At 43.9% G+C, this 21,573-nt stretch overlaps 1 protein-coding gene across 9 annotated transcripts in view; it reads left to right on the top strand.

The window, feature by feature from the left end:
* LOC137243909 (uncharacterized) overlaps positions 1 to 21,573 on the top strand; it is a 489,952-nt gene that overhangs the window by 374,922 nt on the left and 93,457 nt on the right. The window lies entirely within an intron of this gene.

Here is a 21,573-nt window from a genome sequence, read left to right as displayed (position 1 = left end):
ATATAGATGTCAGGTATAGATCAGTGATATACAACATAAAGTTGATTTTATTGTGTAAGGAATCATATGTGAAAATGTTTGGATTTGAAAATGTTCTAAAGCCTTTATTGAATGACCTAAAAATTTTAGAATCAAAGGGAGTAATTATTTTGGATAGTAAACATGGATTTGAACGAAAATTCCTTGGTACTGTATTTTCTGTAATTGGTGATAACCTGGATTCGCATCAAATAGGAGGATTTAACGAAAGCTTTTGCTTTGCAACATATATTTGTCGGTATTGCTTCTTCGAGCGAAAGAGCTTCAGATCAAAGATATAGAAATTCGTACTCTGAGAAGCATTAGCAATTATAATGAACTGATATCGACAGACAATTTCAATAGAGGAGCTGTAAAAAACTCTTTTTTAATATACTTCAGTACTTCCATGTTCGTAACCCAGGACTTCCTCCACCACGAATTTTGAGGGTTTCCAAAATTCTTTAGATCTCGATCTGTATGAGCCAGATACCAAAAATTATTGATTTAGGAGAAAATTTACATTGAGTTATAACAATTTATAGATTTTGCACCAGAGGGGGAGAGGAGGGGGCGGGGTGTATCACTGCTCACTTTGTAAGCCCTCGACTTATTTCACGAATTTAGTATGTAATATTGGTGAAGGCCAGTATACGTAAAGATATAATGTGTAAAAATTATTAAAAAGTAATTGGTCGAAGGGATCGTGGGACCCCCACCCCTCTTTCCATGTTCGAAAAAAATTTCGCTGGTAGACTATTGTCTGTGTCCCATATTTCATCAAAATCCGTGTAGCCGTTCTGGCGTGATTCAGTCGCAAAGACGAAAAAATATAATAATTAAATTATAACTGTTCCTAGGGAGCGGGAACCACGCCCCTTTTGAAAAATATATAGCTAGTAGATCCTTCTAGACTATTGGCTATATGTGTGCAAAATTTCGTCCAAATCGGTCCAGCCGTTCTTGCGTGATTGAGTCACAAAGACAAACGCCTGGACAAACATCCAAACATCCAAACTTTGCCATTTATAATATACTAGCCTTTACCCGCGGCCCCGTCCGCAAGGAAAATTTTAAATATATGGGCTATTCGCGTTAGCCTGCTTATTATCTGTTTAAAATTTTGTTTTCTGTCTAATGCATTTTATTTTTGTAATTGAGTAAAAAAAGAACTAAATGAGCTGATAACCTGATAGGATCCCAAATGATCCCGAAATTATCCAGAAAAAGCTACGATATGACCCCAACGCTATCGCGGACGGATCCCGAAAACCATCCAGAAATGCCCCGAAAGGGTCTCCAAAAGTTCCCCGAATAGTCCCAAAAAAACCCGAAATGAGAGCGACACGATTCTAGACGTATCCAGAGAACCACACAGAAATGATCCCTGAAGGTGTTCCAAAATGATCCCGAAAAGGTTCCGAAATGACCCTGACGGGCTCCCGGGCGGATCTCAAAAACCATCCAGAATAGTACCGAAATGGCTCCGAGGGGATCCACGATGGATCGCGAAAACCATACAGAAATGATTCCGGAAGGATTCCAAAATGATCCCGAAATAGTCCGGAATTGACCCAGATGGGATCCCGCACAGATCCCGAAATGATCCCGGAAGGGTGCAAAAACTATCCCGGAAAAGTAACAAAAAATCCCGAAATGGCTCCTACGGCATCCAGGACGGATCCAGAAATGATCTCGGAAGGGTCCCCAAATGATCCTAAAATGGTCCCGAAATGACCCTGATGGATCCGGAAAACCATCAAGAAATTATGCCGAAAGGGTCCCAAAATGATCCCGAAATAATACAGAAAAAGTCACGAAACGACCCCTAGAGGATCCCCAAATGATCCCGTATTAGCCCCGAAAAGGTCCCGAAATAACCCCGACGGGATCCCGGACAAATCCCGAAAACCATCCAGAAATGATGCCGGAAGGAATCCCAAATGATTCCGTAAAAGTCCCGCATTGATTCCGACGGGATCCCGAACGGATACCGAAAATCATCCAGAAGTGATGCCGGAAAGGTCCTCAAATGATCACCTAATAGTCGCGAAATGACCCTTAAGGGGTCATGGGCAGATACCATAAACCATCCAGAAATGATCCCGATACAGTCCCGAAGAAGTCCCGAAATGACCCTGACGGGATCTCGAACGCACCCCTAAATGACCCTGACGGGATCCCGGACAGATCCCGAAATCCATCCAGAAATGATCTTGGGAGGGACCCCAAATAATCCCGAAAAAGTCCCGCAATGATTCCGAGGGGATCCTGATCGGATACCGAAAACCATCCAGAAGTGATGCCGGAAAGGTCCTCAAATGATCACCTAATACCAAAATGACCCTAACGGCATCCCGGACTGATCCCAAAATCCATCCAGAAATGATCTTGGGAAGGTCCCAAAATTATCCCGAAATAGTATCGGAAAAGTTCAGAAATTACCCTGACGGGTCCCGGACGAATCTTGAAAGCCATCTCTAAACGATCCCGAAAAAGTCCCGAAATGACCCTGACTGGACCCCGAAAGGATCCCGAAAACTATCCAGAAATGATGCCGGAAATGTCCTCAAATGATCACCTAATAGTTCCGAAAAGACCCTGACGGGATCCCGAAAGGATCCCGACAACTATCCAGAAATGATACCGAAAGGGCCCGCAAATGATCCCGTATTAGTCGAGAAAAAGTCCCGAAATGACCCCGACGGGATGCCGGACGAATCCCAAAAACCATCCAGAAATGATGTCGGAAGGGACCCCAATGATCCCGAAAAAGTCCCGCAATTATTCCGACGGGAATCTGAACGGATACCGAAAACCATCCAGAAGTGATGCCGGAACGGTCCTCAAATGCTCACCTAATAGTCCCAAAATGACCCTGAGGGCATCCCGGACAAATCCCGAAATCCATCCAGAAATGATCTTGGGAAGGTCCCAAAATGATGCCGAAATAGTCTCGGAAAAGTCCAGAAATTACCCTGACGGGCTCCCGGACGAATCCTGAAAGCCATCCTTAAATGATCCCGAAAAAGCCCCGAAATGACCCTGACGGGATCCCGAAAGGATTCCAAAAACTATCCAGATATGATGCCGGAAAGGTCCTCAAATGATCCCCTAATAGTTCCGAAATGACCGTGACGGGATCCCGAACGGATCCCGACAACTATCCAGAAATTATGCCGAAAAGGTCCCCAAATGATCCCGTATTAGTCGAGAAAAAGTCCCGAAATGACCCCGACGGGATCCCTGATGGATTTTGAAAACCATCTAGAAATGATGCCGGAAGGTACCTCAAAGGAACCCGTATTAGTCAAGAAAAAGGCCCAAAATGACCCTGAAGGGATCCCGAACGGATCCCGAAAACCATCCAGAAATGATCCCGGAAGGGTCTCCATATGCCCTTACGGGATTACAAATAAGGTGAAGCTATTTATAAAACCATGTTAATAAGGCAGTAGGCGCATTGGAGCGAATGAAGAGTTACAAAGAAACATACAGGTAAAGCTAATAAAAGCGTGCTAATAAAAACAATTGAAGGAGGGCGGATGGCGGGAGGAGGAGAGTACCAATGATCGTTTTTCCAAATTGTTTAGTTCTCGATCTGTATGTGCCAGATACCAGAATCTATTGATTTAGGAGAAAATTTACATTGAGTTATAGCAATTTATAGATTTTGCACGAGAGGGGAAAGGAGGGGGGGGGGGTGTATCACTGCTCACTTTGTAAGCCCTCGACTTATTTCACCCATTGAGTTTGTAATATTGGTGAAGGTCAGTATACGTAAAGTTATAATGTGTAAAAATTGTTAAAAAGTAATTATTCGAAGGGGTCGTGGGACCCCCTTTCCATGTTCGAAAAAAATTTCGCCAGTAGCTTATTATCTCTGTCCCAAATTTCATCAAAATCCGTGTAGCCATTCTGGCGTGATTCACTCGAAAAGACGAAAAAATATAATAATTAAATTATAACTGTTCCTAGGGGGCGGGGACCACGCCCCTTTTGAAAAGTATATAGCTAGTAGATCCTTCTAGACTATTGGCTATATGTGTGCAAAATTTCATCCAAATCGGTCCAGCCGTTCTTGCGTTATTGAGTCACATAGACAAACATCTGGACAAACATCCAAACATCCAAACTTCCAAACATCTTCACATCCAAACTTTCCCATTTATAATATAAAATATTAGATTAGATTAGATATTAGATTAGATTAGATTAGATAAATATATATATTATAAATGGGAAAGTTTGGATGTTTGGATGTTTGTATGTTTGGATGTTAGGATGTTTGGATGTTTGGATGTTTCGATGTTTGGATGTTTGGATGTTTGTCTAGAAGTTCGTCTTTGTGACTCAATAACGCAAGAACGGCTGGACCGATTTGGATGAAATTTTGCACACATATAGCCAATATTCTAGAAGGATCTACTAGCTATATATTTTTCAAAAGGGGCGTGGTCCCCGCCCCTTAGGAACAGTTATAATTTAATTATTATATTTTTTCCTCTTTGCGACTGAATCACGCCAGAATGGCTACAGGGATTTTGATGAAATTTGGGACACAGACAGTAGTCTACTAGCGAAAGTTTTTTCGAACATGGAAAGAGGGGTGGGGGTCCCAAGACCCCTTCGAGCAATTACTTTTTAATAATTTTTACACATTATAACTTCACGTATACTGGCCTTCACCAATATCACAGACTCAAGGGGTCAAATAAGTCGAGGGCTTACAAAGTGAGCAGTGACACCCTCCGCCCCCCCTCCTTTTTCTCCCCCCTGGTGTAAAATCTATAAATTGTTATAACTGAATAAAAATTTTCTCCTAAATCAATAGTTTTTCGTATCTGGCACATACAGATCGAGATCTAAACAAACGAGCAGCGGTACTTCTCCTCCCGCCATCCGCCCTCCATCAATTGTTTTTATTAGCACGCGTGTGTGTAGTGTAACCCAATTAGTGGCGCTCTCCTTCTCCTTCCGCCATTCGCCGCTTTCTATTGTTTTTATTAGCACGCTTTCATTTGCTTTACCTGTATGTTTCTTTGTAACTCTTCATTCGCTTAAACGCGCCTTATTAAAATGGATCTACAATTAGCTTCGCCTTATTGTAATCCCGTTGGGGTCATATCGAGACCATTCCGGGATCATTTTTGGATGGTTTTCGGAATCCATCCGGGATCCCGCCGGGGTTATTTCGGGACCTTTCGGTACTATTTCGGGATCATTTTGGGACCCTTCCGGGATCATTTCTGTATAGTTTTCGGGATCCGTCTGGGATCCCGTCGGGGTTATTTTGGATATTTTCGGGACTATTCCGGGATCATTTCGGGACTATTTCGCGATCATTTAGGGACCTTTCCGGCATCATTTCTGGATGGGTTTCGGGATCCGTTCGGCATCCCGTCGGGGTATTTTCGGGATCATTTGCGTACCTTTGAGAGATAAATTCTTGATGGTTTCCGGGATCATTACGGGACTTTTTCGGGGTCATTTTGGGTCCCTTCCGCCATCATTTCTGGATGGTTTTCGGGATCCGTCCGGGATCCCGTCGGGGTTATTTCGGGGCTTTTTTGGGGTCATTTGGGGTCCCTTCCGGCATCATTTCTGGATGGTTTCCGGGATCCGTCCGGGATCATTTCGGGAATATTAGGGGATCATTTGAAAACATTTCCGGCATCATTTCTGCATAGTTTCCGGGATCCGTCGGGGATCAGTACGGAACTATTAGGGGATCATTTGAAGACCTTTCCGGCATCATTTCTGCATAGTTTCCGGGATCCGTCGGGGATTTCGACGGGGTCAATTCGGGACTTTTTCTCGACTAATACGGTATCATTTGGGACACCCTTTGGGAACCCGTCGGGGTTATTTCGGGACTTTTTCGGGAATAATACGGGATCGTTTGGGACCCCTTAGGGGTCATTTCGTGACTTTCTGCAATATTACGGGATCATATGGGGACCTTCTCGGCATCAATTCTGGATGCGTTTCGGGATCCGTTCGGGATCCCATTAGGGTCATTTCGGGACCTCTTCGGTACTATTTCGGGATCATTTTGGGACCCTTCCGGGATCATTTCTGTATAGTTTTCGGGATCCGTCCGGGATTCCGTCGGGGTTATTTTGGATATTTTCGGGACTATTCCGGGATCATTTCGGGACTATTTCGCGATCATTTAGGGACCTTTCCGGCATCATTTCTGCATGGTTTTCGGGATGTGTCGGGGATCCCGTCGGGGTCATTTCAAGACTTTTTCTCGACTAATATGGGATTATTTGGGGACCCTTCCGGCATCATTTCTGGATGGGTTTCGGGATCCGTTCGGGATCCCATCAGGGTAATTTCGGGACTTTTTCGGGACTATTTCGGAATCATTTTGGGACCCCTCCTGGTTAATTTCTGGATGATTTTCGGGATTTGTCCAGGTTCCCGTCGGCATCATTTCGTTACTATTTTGTTATGATTTTGGGACCCTTCCATGATCATTTTTAGTATCTTCCTAACCGGTAGTTCAGCACACATGCCTTTTTATATTATGAGCTTTTATTGCCATGGATTTGCTGCAAATTATTCCAAATTAAGATTCGGTATGTTTTATCTATTTTTGAGTGTTTTAAATGAATCCTGTAACGAACTGTTATAACTATAATTACACTCTTTGTAATATTTTGACCAACTAAAAAAAATCAACACTATTTTCATTTAAAAAATTCTGTTTGGTTTTAGGTAATTGTAATTTCACTCCTTTGTTCTATGAGTAGTAATTCCTTAACCCCTCTCATATCAGTTAATTTAATTTAAAAGCAAAATGTATTTCTTTTTTTAATTCGAAAAAACTGTATTGTAGTATTCATGAAAGCGTGCCTTTCAGCTTATCTTCTCATTTAGTTCCTTTTTTTACTAAATTACAAAAATAAAATACATTAGACAAAAATAATTTTTAAACAGATAACTTGATAAGCAGGATAACGTGAATAGCCCATATATCTCATTTTCTCCTTGCGGACGGGCCGCGGGTAAAGGCTAGTATATAAATAAATTAGCGGTATCCAACAGATGATGTTCTGGGTCACCCTGGTCCACATTTTGGTCGATATCTGGAAAACGCCTTCACATATACAACTACCACCACTCCCTTTTAAAACTCTCATTAATACCTTTAATTTGATACCAATATCGTACAAACACATTCTAGAGTCACCCCTGGTCCACCTTTATGGCGATATCTCGAAACGGCGTCCACCTATGGAACTAAGGATCACTCCCTTTAAAATACTCATTAACACCTTTCTTTTGATACCCATATTGTACAAACAAATTCTAGGGTCACCCCTGGTCCACCTTTATGGCGATATCTCGAAACGGCGTCCACCTATGGAACTAAGTATTACTCCCTTTTAAAATAATCATTAACACCTTTCATTTGATACCCATATCGTGCAAACAAATTCTAGAGCCAACCCTGATCCACCTTTATGGCCATATCCCTAAATGGCGTCCACCTATAGAACTATGGCCCACTCTTCATAAAATACTCTTTAGTGCCTTTCATTTGATAGACATGTCATACAAACACATTCCAGGGTTTCCCTCGGTTCATTTTCCTACATGGTTATTTTCCCTTATGTTGTCACCATAGCTCTCAACTGAGTATGTAATGTTCGGTTACACCCGAACTTAACCTTCTTTACTTGTTCTTTTTAATTTTGCATGGTTAATGCGTCAAACGTAAAGCAAATTTTAAATCACTTAAACGAACAGATTTTGCTCTACCAAAATAACAAATTCAAGGTTGTTATGTTTATTCTAGCGAAATGAAATTAGCGCGTATGTGTTAAAATATTTTTTTATTCTTTTTCAGAGGAAAATTTAATAGTACTTAATTGCTGGTTTCCTTATTTGTACAGCTGAATTGTGGTATTAAGTTCAGATAGGTTAAGCGATATATGTACAATATGACCGTATTTTTAACCTTTTCACGCATATGATTGTTCTGCGTGTCCCACTAATTGTTCAGCCATAAAACATTTTTTATGGTCATTTAAAAATTTTCCAAGGTGAAATAATTTTCCTGTCTAGATATACATGTTTGTGTGTCCAGACGTTTGCCTTTATAACTCAATCAGGCAAGAACGGCTGGACGGATTTTGAATGATATAGCCAATAGTCTACAAGGATCTACTAGCTATATTTTTTTGAAAAGGGGACTGGTCCCCGCCCTCTAGGAACAGTAATTATTTAATTATTGTATTTTTTCGTCTTTGTGATTGAATCACCCCAGAGCGGCTACACGGATTTGATGAAATTTGGGACACACATAGACGATAGTCTACCGGCACATTTTTTTCGAAAATGGAAGTGGGACTTTAAATTTCTGACCTTCACCAATATTACAAACTCAATAGCTCAAATAAGTAGTACCAAGTGAGCAGTTACACCCCCCACCCGTCGGAGCTATTTTTGGACTTTTCGGGACTATTCCGAGATCATTTCGGAATCATTTCTGAATGGGTTTCGGGATCCGTCCGGCATCCTGTCGGGGTAATTTTGGTAATTTTTATGGACGATTTCGGGGTCATTGGCGTACCCTTCAAAGATCAATTCTGGATGGCTTTTGGGATCCGTCCGGGATCCAGTCTGGGTCATATCGGGACTTTTCCGGGACTATTTCGGTATAATTTCGGGACCCTTCCGGGATCATTTCTGGGGAGCGTACGCGATCCGTCCGGCATCCCGTCGGGGTAATTTCTGGACTATGTCAGAGTAATTTCGGGACTTTTACGGGATAATTTCTGGTTGCTTTTCCGGATCCGCAAGGCATCCCGTCGGGCTTATTTCGGGACCTTTTCGGGATCATTTCAGGATCATTTTGGGACCCTTTCAGGATAATTTCTGAATTATTTGCGGGATACGTCCTGGGTCCCATCGGAGTTATTTCGGGATCATTTGTAGATCTTCTTCCGGTATCATTTCTGGGTGACTTTCGGGATCGCGTCAAGTTCATTTCGGGACTGTTTCGGGATCATTTGGGAACTTTCCGGTATTTTTTTCGGGACTGTTCCGGGTTCAATTGGGAATCCTCCCGGGATAATTTCTGTATTGTTTTCGGGGTCCCGTTAGGGTAATTTCGGAACTTTTTCAGGAATATTTCGGGGTCAGTCGCGGACCCTTCAGAGATCCATCTGGGCTCCCGTCAGGGTAATTTCTGTGCCTTTTCGGGATCATATTGGAACCCTTCCACGATAATTTTTGTATAATTTTCGGGATCTCTCCGGTATCCCGTCGGAGCGTTTTTGGGACTTTTTCCGGAATATCTCGGGATTATTTGCGGACCCTTCAGAGATAAATTCTGGATGGTTTTCGGGATCCGTGCGGGATCTCGACAGAGTCATTTCGGTATTTTTTAGGGATCATTTTGGGACCCCTGTGAGATAATTTCTGGATGATTTTCGGGATCTGTCCGGGATCCCGTTGAAGTTATTTCGGGACCTCTTCGGGATCCCGTCAGGGTAATTTCGGGACTATTTCGCGATCATTTGGAGTCCCTTCGGGCATCATCCCAATGGATCCCGTCGGGGTCATTTCGGGACTTTTTCGGCATCATTTTGGGACCCTTCAGGCATCATTTCTGGATGGTTTTCGGAATCCGTCCGATCCGTCTTGGTCATTTCTGGACTTTTATAGGATCATTTGGGGTCCCTTCCGGAATCATTTCTGGATGGTTTTCGGGATCCATACGGGATCCCGTCAGCGTCATGTTGGGGTTATTACGGTATCATTAATGGCCTTTACGGCATCAATTCTGGAGGAATAAGAATACTTTTTAATCAAGGTTAAATGCATTGAAGTAATTGCTAATTATTTTATTCACTGCATAGCTTCAGGAAGTTTTTGGCCAAATTACCTGATAAAATTTCAAGTATAATAAAAACTTAACAAACAGCTTTTGTTCTATCAAACTAATTAGAGGAAAGTTCCTTATAGTTGTTTATTTTAATATACGTAAGCGTTTGCACAATTGAATAGATTTATTAATTTGAGAACTTTATGTGATATTTGTACAATAACTGTATTTTTAATGAATAAATAGAGAAAAGTACAAAGGCAAACTTAATTAGTTCGACATGTTTTCAAATTCCTAATATGTTCTATTGTATTCTGCCACAAAACCATAGTTGGGGGCAGTGCACTAAATTGTGAGCAACGACACTGCTCGAAGCCAAGTGGGTTGACATAATTAAGATCTTGTATTAATTGTTAACGAGCTGGACCCATGCGCATCTTGGCAACAAATATAAATGTCTCATATCAACTATCAACAGAAATCGGCTGTTCTATCAACCAAACGCCTAATTCGGAACTTTTTCGGGATGATTTGGGAACCCTGCATTGACTATTTATGAGTCATTTCAGGAATATTCCGGGATCATTTGGAGACCCTTCCGGGAGCATTTCTGGTTGGTTTTCGGGAACTGCCCGGGATCCAGTCGGGGTTATTTCGTAACTTATTCTGGATAATTTCGGGATCATTTGGGGATCCTATTAGGTTGTCAGCTCTTTTAGTTATTTTTTTACTCTATTACAAAAAGAAAATACATGAGACAGAAATAATTTTTAAATAGATAACTTGATAAGCAGGCTATCGTGAATAGCCCCTATATTTTATTTTCTCCTTGCGGGCGCGGCCGCGGGTAAAGGCTAGTATATTATAAATGGGAAAGTTTGGATGTTTGTATGTTTGTCCAGACGTTTGTTTTTGTGACTCAATCACGCAAGAACGGCTGGACGGATTTGGATGGAATTAGGCACACATATAGCCAAAAGTCTAGAAGGAGGGCGGTCCCCGCCGCCTAGGAACAGTTATAATTTAATTATTGTATTTTTTCGTCTTTGTGACTGAATCACGCCAGAACGGCTACACGGATTTTGATGAAATTTGGGACGCAGGCAATAGTCTACTGGCGAAATTTTTTTCGAACATGGAAAGGGGGAGGAGGTCCCACGACCCCTTCGATTAATTACTTTTTAACAATTTTTACACATTATAACTTTAGGTATATTGACCTTCACCAATATTACAAACTCAATGGGTCAAATAAGTCAAGGGCTTACAAATTGAGCAGTGACACCCTCCGCCCCCCCCTTTTCTCTCCCTCTGGTGTAAAATTTATAAATTGTTATAACTCAATATAAATTTTCTCCTAAATCAATAGATTCTGGTATCTGGCACATACAGATCGAGAACTAAACAATTTGGAAAAACGATCATTGGTCCTCTCCTTCTCCTCCCGCCATCCGCCATCCTTCAATTGTTTTTATTAGCACGCTTTTATTAGCCTTACCTCTACGTTTCTTTGTAACTCTTCATTCGCTCCAATGCGCCTACTGCCTTATTAAAATGGTTCTACAATTCGCTTCGCCTTATTTGTAATCCCGTTGGGTTCATATCGAGGCCCTTCCGGGATCATTTTTGGATGGTTTTCGGGATCCGTCCGGGATCCCGCCGGGGTCATTTCGGGACTTTTTCGGTACTATTTAGGGATCATTTTGGGACCCTTCCGGGATCATTTCTGTATAGTTTTCGGGATCCGTCCGGGATCCCATCGGGGTTATTTTGGGATATTTTCGGGACTATTTCGCGATCATTTAGGGACCTTTCCGGCATCATTTCTGTATGGGTTTCGGGATCCGTTCGGCATCTCGTCGGGGTATTTTCGGGATCATTTACGTACCTTTGAGAGATAAATTCTTGATGGTTTCCGGGATCATTACGGAACTTTTTCTGGGTCATTTTGGGTCCCTTCCGCCATCATTTCTGGATGGTTTTCGGGATTCGTCCGGGATGCCATCGGGGTCATTTCGTGACTTTTTCGGGATCATTTCGGGACTATTAGGGGATCATTTGAAGACCTTTCCGGCATCATTTCTGCATAGTTTCCGGGATTCGTCGGGGATCGTTTCGGGACTATTAGGGGATCATTTGAAGACCTTTCCGGTATCATTTCTGCATAGTTTCCGGGATCCGTCGGGAATCTCGACGGGGTAATTTCGGGACTTTTTCTCTACTAATACGGGATCATTTGGGACACCCTTCCGGCATCATTTCTGGATGGTTTTCGGGATCCTGTCAGGGTAATTTAGGGACTTTTTCTCGACTAATACGGGATTATTTGGGAACCCTTTCGGCATCATTTCTGGATGGTTTTCGGGATCCGTACGGGATCATTTCGGGACTATTAGGGGATCATTTGGAGACCTTTCCGGCATCATTTCTGCATAGTTTCCGGGATCCGTCGGGGATCTCGACGGGGTCATTTCGGGACTATTTCGGGATAATTTTTGCATAGTTTCCAGGGTTCGCCTGGGATCCCGTCGGGTTCATTTCGGGACTTTTTCTCGACTAATACGGGATTAATTGGGAACCCTTTCGGCATCATTTCTGGATGGTTTTAGGGATTCGTCCGGGATCCGCAAGTGATCATTTCAGGTGTATTAGGGGATCATTTGAGGACCTTTCCGGCATCGTTTCTACATAGTTTCCGGGATCCGTCGGGGATCTCGACGGGTCATTTCGGGATCATTTGGGGTACCTACCGGGATCACATCAGGATGGTTTTCGGTATCCGTCCGGGATACATCGGGGTCATTTTAGGGCTTTTTCGGGATCATTTGGAGACCCTTTCGGCATTATTTCTGGATGGTCGGGGTCATTTCGGGACTTTTTCGCGACTAATACGGGATCATTTGGGGACTCTTTCGGCATCATTTCTGGGTGGTTTTCGGGATCCGTCCCGGATCTCGTCGGGATCATTTGGGGGCTCTTCCGGCATCATTTCTGGATGGTTTTCGGGATCCGTCCCTGATCTCGTCGGGGTCATTTGGGGACTTTTTCGGGATCATTTGGGGGCTCTTCCGGCATCATTTCTAAATACCCGAAAAAGCAACACTATTTTCATCTAAAAAATTCTCTTTGGTTTTAGCTAATTGTAGTTTCACTCCTTTGTTCTATGAGTAGTAATTCTTTCACCCCTCTCATATCAGTTAATTTAATTTAAAAACAAAATGTATTTTTTTTTTTTTTTAATTCGAGAAAACTGTATTGTACTATTCATGAAAGCGTACCTTTCAGCTTATCTTCTCATTTTCGGGACTATTCCGGAATCATTTCGGGATTATTTCGCGATCATTTGGGGACCCTTCCGGCATCATTTCTGGATGGTTTTCGGGATCCGTCCGGGATCCCGTCGGGATCTTCCGGCATCTTCTCATTTAGTTCTTTTTTTTTCTAAATTACAAAAATAAAATACATTAGACAAAAATAATTTCTAACAGATAACTTGATAAGCAGGCTAACGTGAATAGCACATACATATATTTTATTTTCTCCTTGCGGACGGGGCCGCGGGTAAAGGTTAGTATCTAATATATATTATAAATGGGAAAGTTTGGATGTTTGGATGTTTGGTTGTTTGGATGTTTGTCCAGACGTTTGTCTTTGTGACTATCACGCAAGAACGGCTGGACCAATTTGGATGAAATTTTGCACACATATAGCCAATAGTCTAGAATGATCTACTAGCTATATATTTTTGAAAAGGGGCGTGGTCCCCGCCCCCTAGGAACAGTTATAATTTAATTATTATATTTTTTCGTCTTTCCGACTGAATCACGCCAGAATGGCTACACGGATTTTGATGAAATTTAGGACACAGACAGTAGTCTACTAGCGAAATTTTTTTCGAACATGGAAAGAGGGGTGGGGGTCCCACGACCTCTTCGAGCAATTACTTTTTAATAATTTTACACATTATAACTTTACGTATACTGGCTTTCACCAATATCACAGACTCAATGTAAGCAGTGACACCCTCCGCCCCCCCCCCCCCCTTTATCTCCCTCTCTGGTGTAAAATCTATAAATTGTTATAACTCAATATAAATTTTCTCCTAAATCAATAGTTTTTGGTATCTGGCACATACAGATCGAGATCTAGACAATTTTGGAGGAACGATCAGTGGTCCTCTCCTTTTACTCCCGCCATCCGCCCTCCTTCAATTGTTTTTATTAGCACACTTTTATTAGCTTTACCTGTATGTTTCTATGCAAATTTTCATTCGCTCCAATGCGCCTGCTTCCTTATTAACATGGTTTTATAATTAGCTTCACCTTATTTGTAATCCCGTAAGGGCATATGGAGACCCTTCCGGGATCATTTCTGGATGGTTTTCGGGATCGGTCCGGGATCCCGCCGGGGTAATTTCGAGACTTTTTCGGGATCATTTTGGGACCCTTCCGGGATCTTTTCTGTATAGTTTTCGGGATCCGTCTGGGATCCCGTCGGGGTTATTTTGGGACATTTTCGGGACTATTCCGGAATCATTTCGGGATTATTTCGCGATAATTTGGGGACCCTTCCGGCATCATTTCTGGATGGTTTTCGGGAGGGTCCATTTCGGGACTTTTTCGCGACTAATACGAGATCATTTGGGAACCCTTTCGGCATCATTTCTGGATGGTTTTCGGGATCCGTCCCGGATCTCGTCGGGGTCATTTGTGGACTTTTTCGGGATCATTTGGGGGCTCTTCCGGCATCATTTCTGGATAGTTTTCGGGGACCTTTCGGGGTCCCATCAGGGTCATTTCGGGACTTTTTCGGCAAAATTTAAGATTGGTTTTCAGGATTCGTCCGGGATCGCGTCAGGGTAATTTCTGGACTTTTCCGAGACTATTTCGGGATCATTTTGGGACCCTCCCAAGATCATTTCTGGATCTGTCCGGGATGCCGTCAGGGTAATTTTGGGAGTATTAGGTGATCATTTGAGGACCTTTCCGGCATCACTTCTGATTGGTTTTCGGTATCCGTTCAGGATCCCGTCGGAATAATTACGGGACTTTTTCGGGATCATTTGGGGTCCCTTCCGGCATCATTTCTGTATGGCTTTTGGGATTCGTCCGGCATCCCGTCGGGGACATTTCGGGACTTTTTCTCGACTAATACGGTATCAATTGCGGGCCATTTCGGCATCATTTCTAGATAGCTGTCGGGATCCGTTCGGGAACCCGTCAGGGTCTTTTCGGAACTATTAGGAGATCATTTGAGGACCTTTCCGACATCATTTCTGAACAGTTTTCGTGATCCTTTCGGGGTCCCGTCAGGGTCATTTCGGGACTTCTTCGGGACTATATCGGGATCATTTCTGGATGGTTTACGGGATCCGTCCAGGATCCCTTAAGGGTCATTTCGGGACTATTAGGTGTCCATTTTTCGGGATCTTTTAAGGATGGCTTTCAGGATTCGTCCGGGAACCGTCAGGGGAATTTCTGGACTTTTCCGAGGACTATTTCGGGATCATTTTGGGACCTTCCCAAGATCATTTCTGGATGGATTTCGTGATCAGTCCGGGATGCCGTCAGGGTCATTTTGGGGCTATTAGGTGATCATTTGAGGACACTTCTGGATGGTTTTCAGTATCCGTTCAAGAGGATGGTTTACGGGATCCGTCCAGGATCCCTTAAGGGTCATTTCGGGACTATTAGGTGTCCATTTGAGGACCTTTCCGGCATCACTTCTGGATGATTTTCGGTATCCGTTCGGAGATCCCGCCGGAATCATTGCGGGACTTTTTCGGATTCATTTGGGATCCCTTCCGGCATCATTTCTGGATGGTTTTCGGGATTTGTCCGGGATCCCGTCGGGGTTATTTCGGGACCTTTTCGGGGCTAATACGGGATCATTTGGGGATCCTCTAGGGGTCGTTTCGTGACTTTTTCTGTTTTATTTCGGGATCATTTGGGAACCCTTCCGGCATAATTTCTTGATGGTTTGCCGGATCCAGCAGGGTCATTTTGGGATCATTTTTGGGATTTTTTTGTTACTTTTCCGGGATAGTTTTTGGACCCTTCCGGGATCATTTCTGGATCTGTTCGGGATCCCATCCGGGTCATTTCCGCACTATTTCGGGATCATTTTGGCATCCTTCCGGAATCAATTCTGTATGGTTTTCGCGATCCGTCGTGGATCCCCTCGGAGCCATTTCGGAACTTTTTCTGGAGTATGTCGTTGTCATTTGGGGACTTTCTGGATCATATGGGGCTCTTCCGGCATCATTTCTGGATGGTTTTCGGGATCCGTCCGGGATCCCGTCGGGGTCATTTCGGGACTTTTTCTCGACTAATACGGGATCATTTGGGGAACTTGTCGGCATCATTTCTGGATAGTTTTCGGGATCCGTACGGGATCCGGACGGGGTCATTTCTGGACTATTTCGGGATCATTTGGGGTACCTACCGGCATCATTTCTGGATGGTTTTTCGGTATTCTTCCGGATCTCGTCGGAGTCATTTGGGGACCTTTTCGGGATCATTTGGGGCTCTTCCGGCATCATTTCTGGATGATTTTCGGGATCCCGTCGGGGTCATTTCGGGACTTTTTCGCGACTAATATGGGATCATTTGTGAACCCTTTCGGCATCATTTCTGGATGGTTTTCGGGATCCGTCCCGGATCCCATCAGTGTAATTTCGGGACTATTAGGGGATCATTTGGGGACCTTTCCGGCATCATTTCTGGATAATTTTCGGGATCCGTCCGGGATGCCGACGAGGTCATTTCGGGATCATGTGGGATACCTACCGGCATCATTTGTGGATGGTTTTTGGGATTCGTCGGGATCCTGTCGGGGTCATTTCGGGACTTTTTCTCGACTAATACAGGATCATTTGCGGACCCTTTCGGCATCATTTCTGGATAGTTTTCGGAATCCTTTCGGGATCCCGTCAGGGTCATTTCGGGACTTTTTCGGGATCATTTAAGGATGGCTTTCACGATTCGTCCGGGAACCCGTCAGGGTAATTTCTGGACTTTTCCGAGACTATTTCTGGATCATTTTGGGACCCTCCCAAGATCATTTATGGATGGATTTAGGGATCTGTCCGGGATACCGTCAGGGTCATTTTGGGACTATTAGGTAGTCATTTGAGGAACTTTCCGGCATCAATTCTGGATTGTTTTCGGTATCCGTTCAGGATCCCGTCGGAATAATTGCGGGACTTTTTCGGGATCATTTGGGGCCCCTTCCGGCATCATTTCTGAATGGTATTTGAGATTCGTCCGGCATCCCGTCGGGGTCATTTCGGGACTTTTTCTCGACTAATACGGGATCATTTGCGGGCCCTTTCGCATCATTTCTGAATAGTTGTCGGGATCCGTTCGGGATCCCGTCAGGGACTTTTCGGAACTATTAGGAGATTATTTGAGGACCTTTCCGGCATCATTTCTGGATAGTTTTCGGGATCCTTTCGGGGTCCCATCAGGGTCATTTCGGGACTTTTTCGGCATTATTTAAGATTGGTTTTCACGAATCGTCCGGGATCCCGTCAGGGGTAATTTCTGGACTTTTCCGAGACTATTTCGGGATCATTTGGGACCCTCCCAAGATCATTTCTGGATGATTTCGGATCTGTCCGGGATGCCGTCAGGGTCATTTTGGGACTATTAGGTGATCATTTGAGGATCCCGGACGGATCCCGAAACCATCTAGAAATGATGCCGGAAGGTACCCCAAATGATCCAAAAATAGTCCCGAAATGGCCCCGACGGGATCCCGGACGGAACCTGAAAACCATCCAGAAATGATGCCGAAGCGTCCCCAAATTATCCCGTATTAGTCGAGAACAAGTCCCGAAGTGACCCCGACGGGTTCCCGGACGGATCCCGAAAAGCATCCAGATATGATGCCGAAAGGGTCCACAAATGATCCCGTATAAGTCGAGAAAAGTCCCGAAATGACCAAGACGGGATCCCGGACGGATCCCGAAAAACATCCAGAAATGATGCCGAAAGCGTCCCCAAATGATCCCGTATTAGTCGAGAAAAAGTTCCGAAATGACCCCGACGGATTCCGGACGGATCCCGAAAACCATCTAGAAATGATGCCGGAAGGTACCCAAATGATCCCGAAATAGTCCCGAAATGACCCCGACGGATCCCGGACGGATCCCGAAAACCATCCAGAAATGATGCCGAAAGCGTCCCAAATGATCCCGTATTAGTCGAGAAAAAGTCCCGAATGACCCAGACGAGTTCCCGGACGGATCCCGAAAAGCATCCAGATATGAAGCCAAAGGGTCCCCAATTGATCCCGTATAAGTCGAGAAAAGTCCCGAAATGACAAGACGGGATCCCGGACGGATACCGAAAACCATCTAGCAATGCTGACGGAAGCTACCTTAAATGATCCTGTATTAGTCGAGAAAAAGTCCCGAAATTACCACGACGGGATCCTGGACGGATCCAGAAAACCATCTAGAAATGAAGCCGGAAGGTACCCCAAATGATACCGAAATAGTCCCGAAATGACCCTGACGGGATCCCGGACGGATCCCGAAAACCATCTAGAAATGAAGCCGGTAGGTACCCCAAATGATCCCCAAATAGTACCGAAATGACCCTGACGGGATCCCGGACGGATCCCGAAAACCATCTAGCAATGATGCCGGAAGCTACCCCAAATGATCCCGTATTAGTCGAGAAAAAGTCCCGCAATTACCCCGACGGGATCCCGGACGGATGCAGAAAAGCGTCTAGAAATGAAGCCGGAAGGTACCCCAATGATCCCGAAATAGTCCCGAAATGACCCTGATTGGATCCTGGACGGATCCCGAAAACCATCTAGCAATGATGCAATGAACCCGTATTAGTCGAGAAAAAGTCCCAAAATTACCCTGAAGGATCCCGAAAACCATACAGAAATGATGCCGAAAAGGTCCCGAAATGATCCCGTATAAGTCGAGAAAAAGTCCCGAAATGACCCCGACGGGATCCCTGATGGATCCCGAAAACCATCTAGAAATGATGCCGGAAGGTACCTCAAAGGAACCCGTATTAGTCGAGAAAAAGTCCCAAATGACCCTGAAGGGATCCCGAACGGATCCCGAAAACCATACAGAAATGATGCCGAAAAGGTCCCCAAATGATCCCGTATTAATCGAGAAAAAGTCCCGAAATGACCCCGACGGGATCCCGGCCGGATCCCGAAAACCATCGAGAAATGATGCCGAAAAGGTCCCCAAATGATCCCGTATTAGTCGAGAAAAAGTCCCGAAATGACCCCGACGGGATCCCTGATGGATTTTGAAAACCATCTAGAAATGATGCCGGAAGGTACCTCAAAGGAACCCGTATTAGTCAAGAAAAAGGCCCAAAATGACCCTGAAGGGATCCCGAACGGATCCGAAAACCATACAGAAATGATGCCGAAAAGGGTCCCCAAATGATCCCGTATTAGTCGAGAAAAAGTCCCGAAATGACCCCGACGGGATCCCGAAAACCATCGAGAAATGATGCCGAAAGGGTCCCAAATGATCCCGTATTAGTCGAGAAAGGGCCCCGAAATGACCCTGACGGGATACGGACGGAACCCGAAAACCATCCAGAAATGATGCCGAAAGGGTCCCCAAATGATCCCGTCTTAGTCGAGAAAAAGTTCCGAAATGACCCCGACGGGATCCCGGACGGATCCCGAAACCGTCCAGGAATGATGCCGGAAGGGTCCCCAAATGATCGCGAAATAGTCCCGAAAATGTCCCAAAATAATCCCGACGGAATCCCGGACGGATCCCGAAAACTATACACAAATGATCCCGGAAGGGTCCCAAAATAATCCCGGAATATTCCCGAAAAAGTCCAGAAATGACTCCGGCGGGATCGCGGACGGATCCCGAAAACCATCCAGAAATGATCCCGGAAGGGTCTCGATATGACCCAAACGGGATTCCAAATAGGGTGAAGATAATTATAAAACCATGTTAATAAGGCAACAGGCGCGTTGGAGCGAATGAAGAGTTACAAAGAAAACATACAGGTAAAGCTAATAAAAGCATGCTAATAAAAACAATTGAAGGAGGGCGGATGGCGGGAGGAGGAGAGTACCACTGATCGTTTTTCCAAAATTGTTTAGATCTCGATCTGTATGAGCCAGATACCAAAATTATTGATTTTAGGACAAAATTTACATTGAGTTATAGCAATTTATAGATTTTGCACGAGAGGGGAAAGGAGGGGGGGGGGGGGGGGGGGGGGATGTATCACTGCTCACTTTGTAAGCCTCGACTTATTTCACCCATTGAGTTTGTAATATTGGTGAAGGTCAGTATACGTAAAGTTATAATGTGTAAAAATTGTTAAAAAGTAATTATTCGAAGGGGTCGTGGGACCCCCTTTCCATGTTCGAAAAAAATTTCGCCAGTAAGCTTATTATCTCTGTCCCAAATTTCATCAAAATCCGTGTAGCCATTCTGGCGTGATTCACTCGAAAAGACGAAAAATATAATAATTAAATTATAACTGTTCCTAGGGGGCGGGGACCACGCCCCTTTTGAAAAATATATAGCTAATAGATCCTTCTAGACTATTGGCTATATGTGTGCAAAATTTCATCCAAATCGGTCCAGCCGTTCTTGCGTTATTGAGTCACAAAGACAAACATCTGGACAAACATCTGGACAAACATCCAAACATCCAAACATCTTCACATCCAAACTTTCCCATTTATAATATAAAATATTAGATTAAATTAGATATTAGATTAGATTAGATTAGATAAATATATATATTATAAATGGAAAGTTTGGATGTTTGGATGTTTGTATGTTTGGATGTTTGGATGTTTGGATGTTTGTCTAGAAGTTCGTCTTTGTGACTCAATAACGCAAGAACGGCTGGACCGATTTGGATGAAATTTTGCACACATATAGCCAATGTTCTAGAAGGATCTACTAGCTATATATTTTTCAAAAGGGGCGTGGTCCCCGCCCCTTAGGAACAGTTATAATTTAATTATTATATTTTTTCCTCTTTGCGACTGAATCACGCCAGAATGGCTACACGGATTTTGATGAAATTTGGGACACAGACAGTAGTCTACTAGCGAAATTTTTTTCGAACATGGAAAGAGGGGTGGGGGTCCCAAGACCCCTTCGAGCAATTACTTTTTAATAATTTTTACACATTATAACTTCACGTATACTGGCCTTCACCAATATCACAGACTCAAGGGGTCAAATAAGTCGAGGGCTTACAAAGTGAGCAGTGACACCCTCCGCCCCCCTCCTTTTTCTCCCCCTCTGGTGTAAAATCTATAAATTGTTATAACTGAATAAAAATTTTCTCCTAAATCAATAGTTTTTCGTATCTGGCACATACAGATCGAGATCTAAACAAACGAGCAGCGGTACTTCTCCTCCCGCCATCCGCCCTCCATCAATTGTTTTTATTAGCACGCGTGTGTGTAGTGTAACCCAATTAGTGGCGCTCTCCTTCTCCTTCCGCCATTCGCCGCTTTCTATTGTTTTTATTAGCACGCTTTCATTTGCTTTACCTGTATGTTTCTTTGTAACTCTTCATTCGCTTGAACGCGCCTTATTAAAATGGATCTACAATTAGCTTCGCCTTATTGTAATCCCGTTGGGGTCATATCGAGACCATTCCGGGATCATTTTTGGATGGTTTTCGGAATCCGTCCGGGATCCCGCCGGGGTTATTTCGGGACCTTTCGGT

Source organism: Eurosta solidaginis, chromosome 3 (assembly GCF_040869045.1).
Source record: "Eurosta solidaginis isolate ZX-2024a chromosome 3, ASM4086904v1, whole genome shotgun sequence".
Classification (NCBI taxonomy): domain Eukaryota; kingdom Metazoa; phylum Arthropoda; class Insecta; order Diptera; family Tephritidae; genus Eurosta; species Eurosta solidaginis.
Note: the sequence above shows the minus strand (reverse complement) of the source record. Positions and strands in the feature narration are given on the sequence as shown.